Here is a 14,280-nt window from a genome sequence, read left to right as displayed (position 1 = left end):
AACCATTTAGTTGCATTGTACTGAAAACCAGCGGCATTCATTGACTTGGAGCACTAGAGCAAAACAATTAGTTTGTGTAAGTATCTAAACTCATAATATTGGCACTTGCATTGCATCCGTTCCTGACACACACATGAATAAAGAATACTATGACAACCTTATAAATTGGAAAAATAATTTTGGCTGCACTTTATTAACCAATCAAAAATTCATAACCAACACAAATAAAAAAATTATCAACTAGTGAAAAAGGCCCGTTTCTTAACGCAATGAAACGGGCGCTAGCAATGTAACGAGTTCCTGCCATTAATGTTTCCACAGTTGTATTCGGAATATAATTGTTGTTTACATGTGTAAGATTTCTTTATATACAATATTTTTTGTGTAAACTGTGTTACAATGTAGTAAACGTTTTCCATGTTCAGGCCCTTCAATCAGTTTAACAATCACATCAGAAGAGCTCCTTACTCGTGAGAATGCAACATACAGTTGCCCATGTGAGAGACAGAGTGGCAGTGTGTTTTACAGTGTGAGAGATACACAGAGTGATTGAGTGTGTGTGTGTGTGTGTGATGTGTGTGACAAAATGATTAAATGTTTGTCTTCCCTTCCGTTCTGTGCACTTACCTCCCTGTATATGATTGTTTGTTAGAGATTCAATCCACTCCACTTCCCTCCTCCAAGTTCCGTTCTGTCTGATTGGTTCTTTGTTGACAGTTGAGAGCCAATGAAACGCTGAACTACAGACTTACAAACCCTACACTGCCACAGTGCCACGGAGTCAGCTTCAGAATGTTGGAGGTGCTTTTTATTATATAGGATATTTCAATACAACCTTCACTTTTCTTATTACCTTTTATAAAGCTAGTTGGTGCCGACCTAGCTGCACATCTTTATTCCATCAAATGTATTAATACTCCATGAACCACCTTGTAAAGTGAGACCTGCGGTGATGTCAAGGCCTCACCTGCTTCTGGCGGTTTTGCACACAAGCAGATTACACTGTAAAATCCATATAGCCAGTAAATTCATTGTCTTTAAATTAAGGCTGCTTGAAAATTTCTCATTTAAATTACCACAGCTGCAACTTAAACTACCCCTTTTAACATCCCTAAACATCACTATCCCAACTACAAAATTACCCAAGATCACAATCCCAACTCTCACTCTTCTAAATTTTGGGAGGGATTGGGTGGGATGAAATTTCTTGCTTCAGGTCCCTCAACTAGCTTTCTTCCTTGCTGCCCATTAATTCTCCTCAGCCCGGAGCCCGCCAATTTTCCTGACGTTCTTGTGCTCTTTTGCTCCACCCCCAACCTTAAAACTCCCCAAAAATTTACATACCCTTTCAAGTCACCATTTCTTCTGCTCTAACTTGAATGCCTTACTAAACCTCAACATCTCTTCCCAGTAATCCCTTATTTTGTTTACCCCTTTTTGCTAATTAAGTTAATTACATCAAAATTTCATTAATTTTAATTCCTTAAGTCTTATAAGACTCCCATTGCAAAATAATTAAATTATCTTATCGAATATATATTTCACCCGCCACCACCCATTTTCTTTTATCCCTTCACCATAACAAAATATATACAGGCACTACTGCAACAATGCCAATATTACCCACCCATAACGATCTTATGGGTTTTCTTAATCTGCCCTATTCCCAATTTTGATGCTACTGAAGAATTTCTTCAAATGAACAAGATATAAAATCAAAGTGAAAGGCTTTTTTGCACAATTAGTATATAGAGGTTATTCAAGAAATAATTTGAAACATGCTTACAGAAGAGTTTTATGAAATGATCATAATTGTTTGCTGGAAGATTAGTGTTTGAATTCAATAAAATAGATTATAATGATAAACTTAATTCATTAGTAAATGTTTCATGTTTGAGTAGCAAGATTGTGAGGATCTTGAACACTCATTGAAATGTTTTGCACGTTCATCTTTGTTTTGTAGGGAAGCAGTTGAGAATAGCATATTCAAGAGTTTGTAACCTTAAAGAATATTTATCTCAGGTGCAAATAGGAAGATTGGCACCATTCATGGACATTTCAAATGTGTGGTACACTACATGTCTAGTTTATCTTTGAAGGAATTTTGAATCTGGCATAGGGAAGAAATGACATTTTTTAACCTTGTGTTTTTCAACGTTTCTGATTTATGTTATTACTAGCCGTTAAGCCCGTTAAAACGGGCGAGATTTCCAGCTACCCTCCTCCCTCCATGCCGGGCCCCCTGCACTGACCTGACAGTGCCTCTGACCTCCGTGTGAAAGCGCTGCAGGCAGCAGCAGATTGCTCTGCTGCTGCCTGCAGCGCTTCCACACAGAGGTCAGAGGCGGTCAGGTCAGTGCAGGGGGCCCAATACGGAAGGGGGCGGGAGCGGCGGCGGGGATGGTGGGGGAGGGTGGAGGTTGGTGCGCGTGATGTTCGTTTCCAGGCTCCAGCGGCAGCGTCCGACAGTGACTCCGACTCCGTTTCCCTCTCTGTTCCGCCCTCTGACGTCATCATGGCTTGACGCGAGAGCGGGACAGAGAGGGAAGTCTCTACTGCGCATTTGCAGGTGAGTCGGTCACTTGCCATTTATATGTTTGATTTGTCCATGTTAAAAGTGATAAGTAAGCATGATGGTTATCAGTTCAAAGTGAGAATAGTTGAATACTGCAGCTGTTTAAGGAAAGGAAAATTGAAAGAACCAATAGTATTCTCATTGTTTGGAGTTAAAACATATTTTTCAATCTTTGAGCTGTTTTGTCATTGGTCATGTAACTGTTAATAATAGAGGGGAAAATGAGAATTGATGTTTACCAGATCAGAGCAGTGGTAGAATTATAATTGAAGTCATATGAACGCAGTGGGTTATATAGTGGAATTCAATACCATCTGTTTTATTAGTTAAAAATTGTTATGGGAGTATCAGTTGAAGAAAACTGAAATTTTAAGAACTGCTTGAAGAAATAAAGCATAGCAAACGATGAAAAGAAGAGTTTTGACATGTTTAAATGGCCTACTGGAGCACTGTATTTAAGGAAAGAAGTAATCAAGACAACCTGGCCAGATGGTATAGAGATTAATTCAGTAGCCTAAAGCCTTGTCCCTTGATCTTTTTGAATTTGAATACTGTAAAAATGTACTGTAATTTATGCCCTGCAAGGTCCAGCAAGACTATGTCTAAGGATCTGAAGTATTGAATAAAAATAGATGGGTTAAAGTTCCCCGTAGTGTCAACAGTCTGGCCAGCCACAGGCAATCTTGTGCTGGATAGATAAGTGGTTAATAGCAAACAAGACAAAGGGACAGTCTGAAGAAATCTCTAGGGTAGTGTGTAAGGAGATAGAGCAATCTAGGTGGTTAGAATGGAATGAGCTCAGTATGTGAAATGACACAATGCAAGGGGGGGAAGAAGAGGTGGAGCAGGTGGAAAAGCAAGGTTCATGCAGTGATCGTGCTGTGAAGCCAACCAATGACAATGGAGGAAAACTATAAACAAGATTCTGTTAGGCTGGTTGGTGGAAGTTATGTTAACTGGGACATGATATGGTCACATACACATAGTTAGATAATGTATAAAAGGAATAGTTTATCACTGCAACAACAGGAATCTTGCTAGCACTGCATAGCACTTTTGTTCCAGGCTGGTAAATTCCTCCACAGGAACAATAGAAAGGAAAAAGACTATTTGTATGTATTACTTATGAATTGTAATTGACAAAGCAGCAATCAGATGTCTATTTCCTATTTGTAATAAATAAGATTCTAAGATAAATTTATGATTGCCTAATGGTGTATCTCTTCCTGTGTTCTTTAATCCAAATTATTTTATCCACGGAATAAATGTCTGAAAGTATAGCCTTCCATCTTGCAGCCTGTCTGATAAGGGGTATAGGTATATGGTTAAACACAGCTAAGGAGTTTTTCTCCAAGCAAAACTTCTCTAAGGCTGAAGTGTAGTCCCCTCCCAAGGGGCAGGGGTCAGGATTACAATACCACCAATTTTTGTGACAATTTTTATTGGTAAAAATGACAGGGTGGATGAAATTGGTGGACTCTAAATGCTAAAAGGCTAAAAGTTATGTAGGAAACAAAATGCAAGTGGAATCTTTATGGGTAAAAATTCCATGTGAGATAGGGAGGAGCATACTGGTGGGATTATATTACTGTCCAACTGGACAATGACAAGCTAACAAATTATGAAGCCTAACAAATTTGGTAACATAATAATAATGGGCGATTTCAATTAACATGAAAATCTATGTAATGTTTACAGCTCAAAAGAATATTTTGTGTTGTCAGGGAAAATAATGAGTAAATAAATTGTGGGCTTTAAAAAATGTGGAGAAAAAAGACCTCAGTCAAAAATGCTCCAAAGCCCTTGACATAGAAAACCGCAAGGGCAATTCTATAAATTGGTGTCTCAGTCTATGTGCCCCAATGTTGTGCACTTAGCACCAATTCTATAAAGACATCTTGGCACCATGATGCTGTTATAAAATTCAGGCATAAGGTCGGCATTGCTGCACCTATGTGTTGGCGTAGGCATTGCTTTCCTTAAGTAGACTTATCAATATTAGATGTCATCACCTGTCCCCTTCCCTCTCTGGGGTGCATTGGGTTCTTCTGCAATCCTGTCTGAGTTTCAGCATGTTCATCATTCTGCCCCTTGTACCATCTGAGGCACTAGAACACTTCTTCATCAGCATGGCAGATCCTAACCCATGCCTTTTTTGTGGTGTAGGCAATGAGCTTTTGCACTGCTACAACAAAAAGATGTTGTCTCAGCACTTCTCTCCCCACACATGTCCACCTTCTCTTAGGTGAGGTTTCTCTTGTGGGACAAGAACTGCTACTTTGGACCCAGTACAAACCTTCCTATGCAGCTTCTGCAAGAGACTGTAAAAGGAAAGCAAAACATGTAAATATACCTTACAAAGTAAACATCTAGGTGGGAGGGCTGTAGAACTTGCTATGTCCACGTTTCTGAAATTTCCAGCAGCTCTAAACATTTATGGGGTCTTTTACTAAAGTGCACTAGCGTTTTTAGCTCACGCTAATAATCAACTGGCACTAAATGCTGAGACGCCCATAGGAAAATAATGGGTGTCTTGGCTTTTAGCGCCAGCTGATTTTTAGAGTGAGCTAAAAATACTAGTGCACCTTAGTATAAAACCTCCTTAGAGCTGCAAAACATCTATGCCTGACATTTTACAAAGGTTCAGTGAAGGTCCGCCGAGGTGGAGGAACACTCAGATCCCACGATAAAATAACAGAGAGACAAAGGGAGTGGGAAATAGACCAGGCTGACCAGGAACAAACAAGGAGACTTCAAATGATGGTAAAACGTTTATTGGTGAAGACTCGACACAGCACCATGTTTCGGCAGCGACCCTGCTTCAGGAGTCTTTATATAACACTAGTAAAAAAGCCCCGTTTCTGATGCAAATGAAACGGGGGGGGCTAGCAAGGTTTTCTTCTGTGTGCATGTGGGAGTGTGTGTGTGTCTCTGCCCTCTCTCCCTTCCCCTCTGCTCTCTGTCCCCTCCCCCCTCAGTTGAGTCCTTCAGTGTTAAGTTTCCTGCTGTGTTTGTGTTACAGAGATAGTGAAGGCTTCTGCCCTCTCTCCCCTCCCCACTCTGAGTCCTTCACTGTTACAGAGAGAGCGATTTGATTTCGTGCTTTGCTGTGTTTTCCTTCACTGTTTGTGTTACAGAGAGAGCGAGGTCGGGGCAGACACTCATGGGGAAACCGGATATCTCTCCCCCTTCACACTTCCGGCTGGAGGCTTCATTTAGAACGTTGGTGGTGCCTTTTATATATAGAGACATGTAAAACCATCAAAGGGTCAATAAATGTTGGTACAAGCAGATATGGAAATATGGTCTTGAGAAAGACCTTTGTTGGAAAACTGGAAATCCAGCATGAAATGAGTTGTCTCTGCTTGTACTAACATTTATATAAGACTCCTGAAGCAGGCTCATTGCCAAAATACAGTGCTGTGTCGAGTATTCACCAATAAACGTTTTACTATCATTTGAAGAAGTCTCCTTGTCTGTTCCTAGTCAACCTGGTCTATTTCCCACTCCCTTCGTCTCTCTGACATTTTACAAAGCCAGCTGCTTATCTGGCTCAGTATTTGTCTCTACTACCAGGGGAAAATAACTGCTGAAACTGAACCACAGTTCTTTATAGAACATTTGGGTGGTACAACATTCTTTTTATTTGAACTGCTTTTTCTGATTGATGCCCTTTACATTGTATTTGCTAATGGTTTATGTACCTTGTTCCATTTATGTGCAGTGCTGATTAAATAAAGGTCAAAAAATAAAAGCCAGCTGCTAAATGTTTTGTACCCCACACCAGTACAAAACATTTTAAACTACCCTGGGGTGCAAAACGTTTAGCATCTCACAGCAGTGCTAAATGTTTTGCAGTACTAAACATTTTGCAGACACTATAAATTTTGTACCACTGCCACAGGTGGAGCTACATGTTTTTCATGCAAGCACTGCATGGACACTAGGGACACTGCGGGGGACCTCGGGGATGCTATGTACTTTTCATATGGGGGCAGGGCATAATGGTGTGAGCTTGTGTGGGCTGTTTTCAGCTTCATGAGCACCCTAGGTTATACTTCTCTATTTATGTGTTTCAGATTACAACATTTTGAGACATTACTGTTCATGTGCCATACATTTTTTATTGGGTTTTCGATGTCTTGGTCTGGGGCCAGAGAGATATCAATTTTGCAATACACTTATACGTTCAGCCCTGCATTTGTAAAATATGTCGCAAGCTCTAGATGTCTGGCAAAAATGTAAATATTCAGACTTCCACAACTTTTCTAAAATGGCGCTGCATGGTTTTAATATAGTCAATAGTTTTTGTTATATTCAAATTGTAAACTTGTGACTAGGATGCGTGCAATAGAAATACCCAGATTAAGTAAATGATTCACTTGCCAACAAGAAGGAAAAGCAACCACCCCATTCTATAAACAACGCCTTGACTTAGGGAAACTAATTTGTACCCCAGAAAAATCTGAAAAGTTTCAAAAGTATTCAAATTCTGTGGAATGGCAGTTCTAGGTTTCTGCAGAAAAGCATATAATCAGCAAATATAATTTCCTCGTGCAATCTCAGACTACACGGAAAAGAGTTCAGTCATCTATGTTTGGCAACTACGGATTCCAAGAAGTTTAAGAATAGTACTGGAAACAATGGAGAACTCTCTCCGATTCCTCTGCATAAAGGAAAGAATTAAAGGCCTTCCTTCATCTTTTATATACTAGCGGAATAATACAGAGCCTGCATTCAATATAGGAAAAGACCAGTAAAACCAAATTTTGATAGAAGACTCAAGTACGTAAGCATTGCTGTGCTGGGACAGACCAAAGGTCCATCAAGGCTAATATCCAGTTTCTAACAGTAGTCAATCTCGGTGACAAGTACCTGGCAGAATATCAAAATAAAAAAGATTTCATGCTGCTTATCATAGGAATGAGCAGTGGATTTTCTCCGAGTCCACCTTAATACTGGTTTGTGGACTTTTCTTTCAGAAACATTTCCAAACCTTTTTTAAACCTAGGTATACTAACTGCTTTTATCATATTCTCTGGCAAAATATTCCAGAGCCTAATTATACACTAAATGAAGAAACATTTTTTCCAATTTGTTCTAAATACGCTACTTAGTAACTTCACTCAATGCCCCCATAGTCATTTTATTTATAGAAAGAGTAAACATGCGATTCATGTCTATCCATTCCATTCAGTATTTAATAGACCTCTATCATATCTCCCTTCAGCCATCTCTTCTCCAAGCTGAAGAGCCCTAACCTCTTTAGCCATTCCTCAGAGGAGTCATTCCATCCCCTTTATCATTTTGTTTTCCCTCCTCTGTACCTTTTTAAATTCAGCTATATCTTTTGTGAGATGCATTGAACAGACTTGCAGTGCGGTGGCACCATGGAGCAATTTCTACTATGTGTGTGCAGGTTAAAAGTTTTTATTTTGTTTGGTTTCCTGATTCATTTGCAGGAATTCTTTTTTGTTTTTTTTTTCTTTTCCATTTGAGGGGGGGGGGGGGAATATTGTCAATAATATGCATTATTGGTCAAACAGTACACCCTATTGATCAATACTATGCATCATTATACAACAGTGCACATTATTGATTTAATAATGCATCTATTATGAAATAGTGCATACTACTGACAACACAGAAAAAACAATTATGGTGTTTCCCTGTCATTGCAGCCTTAAAACAACATGAGAAAATACAGGAAATATTGTTATTTCCTACATCATTTCAAATGCATGCACATCCCTAATTTCTATCCTGTTGTATTAAACGCATCCAAGATTTTTAAAAATAGCTTTTTCAAAGTTAGACAGCTGAGATTCAACAGCATTTATTACTTTTACTAAGATAGAAATTGAAACAGATTGAATATGGATTAAGTACTGCAAAGATAGAGGTAAATAATTTCATATCTGTATTTAATAGAGAGATAAGGTGGAAAGACTCAAAGTTTCAAGTTTCTCTGGGGAATCACTGTAATCAAAGCTTGGTTCGTATCCTGAGAGGAGGACTTAGAATCAATGACCTCATTAAGCAAAGAGGAAGGGGGGATTCTGGATTTAGCTCATACCCTTTTCAGTTGTAGCTCAAGATAACTTACATGCAGTTACAGTATGTATTTCCTGACCCCTGAGGACTTACAATCTACATTTGTACTTGTAAAGTTAAGTGACTAGCCCAAGATCGCAAGAAACCACAGTAGGATTTGAACTGGGCTTTCCTGGGTCTCTTTAGGCTACTCTTCCACTCCCTTACAGCCCTGAGAGGTGAGGTTAGCAGGTAATTCAAACTTGTATAAAACTCATTACCTAACCCATCAGGTCCAGGTGATTTGGCCAATTTGAGTTTTGCTATTTAAGCTTTGATTTCGGTGTCTGAGAATAGGCTGTTGAGAAACAAAATCTGTTCAAATGTCAAGGAAAGGAGCTTGAGACAGTGGAAAAAATGGTCTCTATGCATGGCTGAGGAAAGCAAGCAAGCATATAAATCACAAAAAGACCTGTATAAAAACCTGTGAGAGATCTTTGGTTTAGACTAGTTTCTCTTCCAGGTTATATCTAGTGATAAGTACAGATTTATGGATATAATTTCTAAATAAGAAATAGTTTCCCACATTTGATTTCTGTGGTGTTTAAAATATTGTAGTTCTACTTAGCATTAACATAATTTTTGTTAATCTCAGCTATGATGGAACTACAGAGCTTTTCAGTCTCTGTATTTTTTTTTGTTACATTTGTACTCCGCGCTTTCCCACTCATGGCAGGTTCAATGCGGCTTACATATTGTATACAGGTACTTATTTGTTCCTGGGGTAATGGAGGGTTAAGTGACTTGCCCAGAGTCACAAGGAGCTGCCTGTGCCTGAAATGGGAATCAAACTCAGTTCCTCAGTTCCCCAGGACCAAAGTCCACCACCCTAACCACTAGGCCACTCCTCCAAGTTCAAATAACTTGTAGATTTGAAAATACCTGGTTTTGGTCTTCTGAATTTGATGTGCAATAATATGAAGCACTTCCTTGCCAGACTTTAAAACATCCTATCAATTGCCAGCAAACTGTTATCAGCCATACAATAATTTACCTAGGCAGAACAAAGAAACCTTTTAAATGTAGGATTATAATAGAAAGGTGAGGGCATCCTCCATATGAAATCTTTGATACACAAGCCAAGTTTCAAATGTACAGCCTGAATAGTGACCAAGAGCATGTGTACTCCATGTCATCTAAGTATAAGGTATACTAAGGGGCCCTTCTACTAGTGTGCTAAGTTGTGGCACTTACCATGCTTTAACAACAAACATTAATGTACAGTAAGTACAAAGCCTGTTGGGGTCCTGCCCAGCATGTCCTCTGCAGTTACCATGGTGCATGATCCGGGCTTACACATGTTACACATGTCCTGGAAAAAAGGGGCATGGAAATAGGAGTGTCATGGGCATTTCCGGGCAGAATGTGGGCATGGATTCCAGCTACGCATGCAATTATAGAAGGGTTCCGTATGTAAATTTAGGAAGGGGCATTTGCACCACATTTTCATGGGTGAAAATGAATACACCTAAACCTACATGCAATCCCTGTGCTTAAGTGCTATTCTATAAATCGCACCTAACTTTAGGCACGTCTTACAGAATAGCGCTTGCATTTTTTCAGTGTAGATTTTTTAGGCGCGATTTATAGAATTCACTCCTTAATGGGCAAATTAATTAATACTATCATACTACTACAGTTACAGTTATCATGATCATGTGGTAACAATACACACTAATTCATGCATAAACCCCCAGATTCTATATAGTGCGCCTAGAGATCTGCACCAAAATCCAGATTCTAGAACAATGCGTGTAACTTAAGAAGCTTAACAAGCTAATGAGCACTGATAATAGCACTTAATGAGTAGTAATTGGCACTAATTTGAATTTATGCACACAACTCATTAAGTGCATTCTATAATAAAGTGTGCCAAACTTCTAACGTGCGTAGGCAAAAAAGGGGCACAGTTATACGGGAGGATTTACGCCATGTTTTCGTTGGTGTAAATGGATGGGCGTAGTTTTAGGCACTGAGATATCAACTAAGCATATTCTGTATATTGCACCTAAATCTAGGCAATGATTATAGAATATGCTTAGCTGGCACTGATTTCAGTGCCAATTTTTTAAGCGCCATATATAGAATCTCCCCCAAAATGCTTAAACACACCTCGCCTCAGTAAAAGAGCCCCTAAATGTCAACTAACTGCAGTTCAGACATCAGGAAATTGACATGAAAAATCCTTCAATTTTTCTTAAGAGTCTTCGAAGGTTTACAGTACAGCTAAAACACTGAAATCACCAGCCGTAATTATCAGATAGTCTAAAAAGGTATCAGCTTACAATACCATAGTGAGATGTTATTATGAATGCTCCGTAAATATTTTGCACATTCTGTATTTGGACTATAGGAAAGAAATATTTAAATCACAAATGTCACAGCTTTCATAACAAACAATCTAGTGTGCAATATGGAATTATCAGAATTTCAGTGCACAATCAAGAGATCCAAGATCTTGCATGTTTCTTCCTTGCCATTATCTCTAGGTGCTGGGTAGAAAACCATAGTATGTGTTAGGCTGAACCTAGTGGCAGGCTAACATCTAAACTGGTACTGCTACAGATTAAATAGCAAATGAAGGCCAAATATTATAGTAAAAGCATGGAGAAATACATTTTATTGTTTGAAACACATTTGGTTAGATCACTAGTTTAAGATTCTACAGAAAGAGTTTTATTTAACAGTGAAGAAGAAATAAAGCTTAAAACAAAATCTTGTGTATCTAAATCTAGAATTTATTAAATCAGAATACAGATACAAAATGTATGTAAAAATCTACACAAAGAACATCTACAAAGAAGCAAGAATGAAAAGGAAAAGTACAGTTCAGTGGCTATAGAATCACATACTGCATGCATTAAAACACTAAGGTTAAGAAGTGCAAATATCTTTACATCGGCTCCTCTACAGGAAGATCTAAGCCAAATACATTTTGTATCGGTTCACTCTCAAACAGAGAGACAAAGAAATGCACAGATATTTGAAATACACAGTCATTTGAATTCTGTGTAACATCTCAATTCAGGAATCAAGTCCAATTTTTAATCTAAGTGCCTGTGTATATCTTCCAGTTAGAGGAGACGCGTGCCCAACAGAACAAATCAAACTGACTAGTGGATTCAGCCTTTTTCTGCATGCAGATTGAGGGAGGTACGAAACAGCAGCAAAGGTAAGAACAATTATTAATGTCAACAAAAAACATTTACAAATCATTAAGGGATATAATACAGATAATGAAATTATACTCATTCTAAAAAGGAAAATAATAAATAAGTACAATTATTAAAACAATTCAAGAGTCTGTTCTTTTACCTTTTATCTATGGCACCTTTCTAATCATGTGAAAAATATATTTATCTCATTAAAAACATTTTTATGATTTACTTAATTTACATTCAATAGACAGCACACACAACCATAAAAGCATGTTTCATTACAGTACTGAAAATATATTTCCTTAGATGGTAATAGCATTTGGTGTCAGAGGCCCTGTGTAAGGCAGAGTTTCATAATACCCATCTTTGGTGTGCTATTGCTGCATTAATAAAATTGCTAAGGTAAGAAACTAACTCTGACTAGTCAAGTCTATAAACAGGGAAGATTGGCAAATGCAAAATTATTCAATGTGTAAACACCTGAAAACATATTTTGTTGATCTTCTTTCAAAAAGGAAGCTTTTGAAACAGGAAAAAGTAACTTTAAATGCAACATTCAAAAATTCATAAAATGCAGCTGTAACACATGGAACTAGGAAACAATGTAACCAATGGAATGTGTTTCTTTTGTCTTGAGTCACACATTTTGTCTATTCTGCTATAACACACAAAGCTTGTGGGTTGAGTGTACATTCTCCGATTCCTGCACTGTTGCTGCAGCCACCCTTAAACACTGGTTGTGTAAAAGCCTGAGGGGAAAGAGGATGGGAAATCCCAAGGGCAGAGGACTAACAACAGAAATCTACCTCTGAGGAAAAGGTAGGCCAAATATCAATCCCTAGACACTAAGGGCCTGATATTCAAACTATGGGGAGTCAGCCCGGCTAACTCCTGCGATCGGCACCAAGACCAGATATTCAATGCCGGGCCGTTTCTGGTGAGTGGCACTGAATATCTGGTTTATTTTTGGCCAGTTCAAACGATATTCACTGGCCAAAAACAGGCCTGGTATTCACATGGCCAAATATGGCCGCCAAACTTAGCTAACTGGCTATGTCGCGCTGAATATCGCCGGACAGCCAGCTAAGTACCATTTAACCAGCCTGGTGTCATTCCTGGCCAGTTAAATGGTTTTGAATATCGGGGGGGGGGGGGGGGGGGTGTAAGGGGGCAATTCTAGAACTGAGAGCCTCCTTGTAGGTACTCTGATGCCGTACAGATTCCATTATAGAATACTAGCATAACCCAGCATCAGCGCATCTTATATTTATGTGCCCACAGTTACACCAGCCATAGACCTGGCATAACTGTGGGTGACTGTCACAAGGTCGCGCATAATCTACAGTATTCTGTAAGTTACACATGTATATGGCAGTCCTGTCCATGCTCCTCTCATGTGAATGCCCCCCTTGCATTTACACGCTATGCCACTTATGTCTGCCCTTACAGAAATAGCGCTCAGTTGTTCTGTTGCCACTTAAATGTGCAAGTGTACGTTTTCTCGTAAAAGTGACAGTATTCTGTACATTCACATACACAAGTGGTGCATAAATGCAGGTGCCCAGTTACCAAACTACCCTTTAAGCACTCTAAGGAAAAAGACCCAAGTTTCACGAGGCCAAGCTTAATGGGCCACTGTGACAAAATATGGCTTTGGGAGGTTATTTAAAAGGCTTATCTGGCTTCTATATTTACAAATAGCAATGTTTACATGTGTAAAAGCCCTAAACATGTAAACAGCATTTTTAGAGTACCACTATTTACACATGTACATCTGAAGCATGCACAGTTTTCAAGGGGGTGCAGTTTGGGTGACCCAGAAATGTATTTCCAATTTTATGACAATACATATATGCTTTAAAAAAAATACGCTCCTAGGCAGATGTAAGCATCAGATAACTGCTTGTCTTAACCTGAGGTTTGTACAAGTGAGTGAGGGGGCTTTTGTGCTGTTTAAAACCAGAGGGGGCTATTGTGCTGTTTAAAACCACCTCAAAACATGTCAAAAAGGAGGTATATCACTCAACTCTTTCTGGATGTTTAATTTTGCAAAATCCAGCACTCGCATGTCTACGTATGAACATTTATATGTGTACATTATAAAATTGGCACTTTGACTTGCAAAACCCCAAGTGATACCATTCATTTTTGAATATGCTTTGCTAATTAAAATGGCTGTTCGTGCTGGACAGTCCAGCACTTACATGTATACTCCCTCATGTCTTTACAAGTATTTTACAAAAGGCTTAATGCAAAATCGCCTTATGCAAAATCCAGTTTCACCTGTTTTGTTTCATTTGCACACAGTAGGTTGCCAACTAAAAGAAGATAAAGGGTTAATATCTCTAAGGTCGCAGGCACATACGTTACCTCATGTTCCTGTATCTGATTCCAAGAGATCTAAGTGTGTTTGAATTTTTTTTTAAATGAAGACATGAAATTACATTTAAATGA

The 14,280-nt window shown here is 38.7% G+C and overlaps 1 protein-coding gene and 1 long non-coding RNA gene across 2 annotated transcripts in view; one reads left to right on the top strand and one right to left on the bottom strand.

The window, feature by feature from the left end:
* The window catches only part of RGS12 (regulator of G protein signaling 12), a 331,188-nt gene that overhangs the window by 44,999 nt on the left and 271,909 nt on the right, over positions 1 to 14,280 (bottom strand). The gene's annotated exons all lie outside the window — the stretch shown is intronic.
* On the top strand, positions 12,988 to 14,243 carry LOC115461379. The gene is made up of 2 exons (XR_003940700.1): positions 12,988 to 13,758; positions 13,790 to 14,243. It is a non-coding gene; the product is annotated as an uncharacterized LOC115461379 (long non-coding RNA).

Source organism: Microcaecilia unicolor, chromosome 2 (assembly GCF_901765095.1).
Source record: "Microcaecilia unicolor chromosome 2, aMicUni1.1, whole genome shotgun sequence".
Taxonomy (NCBI): domain Eukaryota; kingdom Metazoa; phylum Chordata; class Amphibia; order Gymnophiona; family Siphonopidae; genus Microcaecilia; species Microcaecilia unicolor.
The sequence above is the reverse complement of the archived record's forward strand: the minus strand, read 5'-3'. Positions and strand labels throughout refer to the sequence as shown.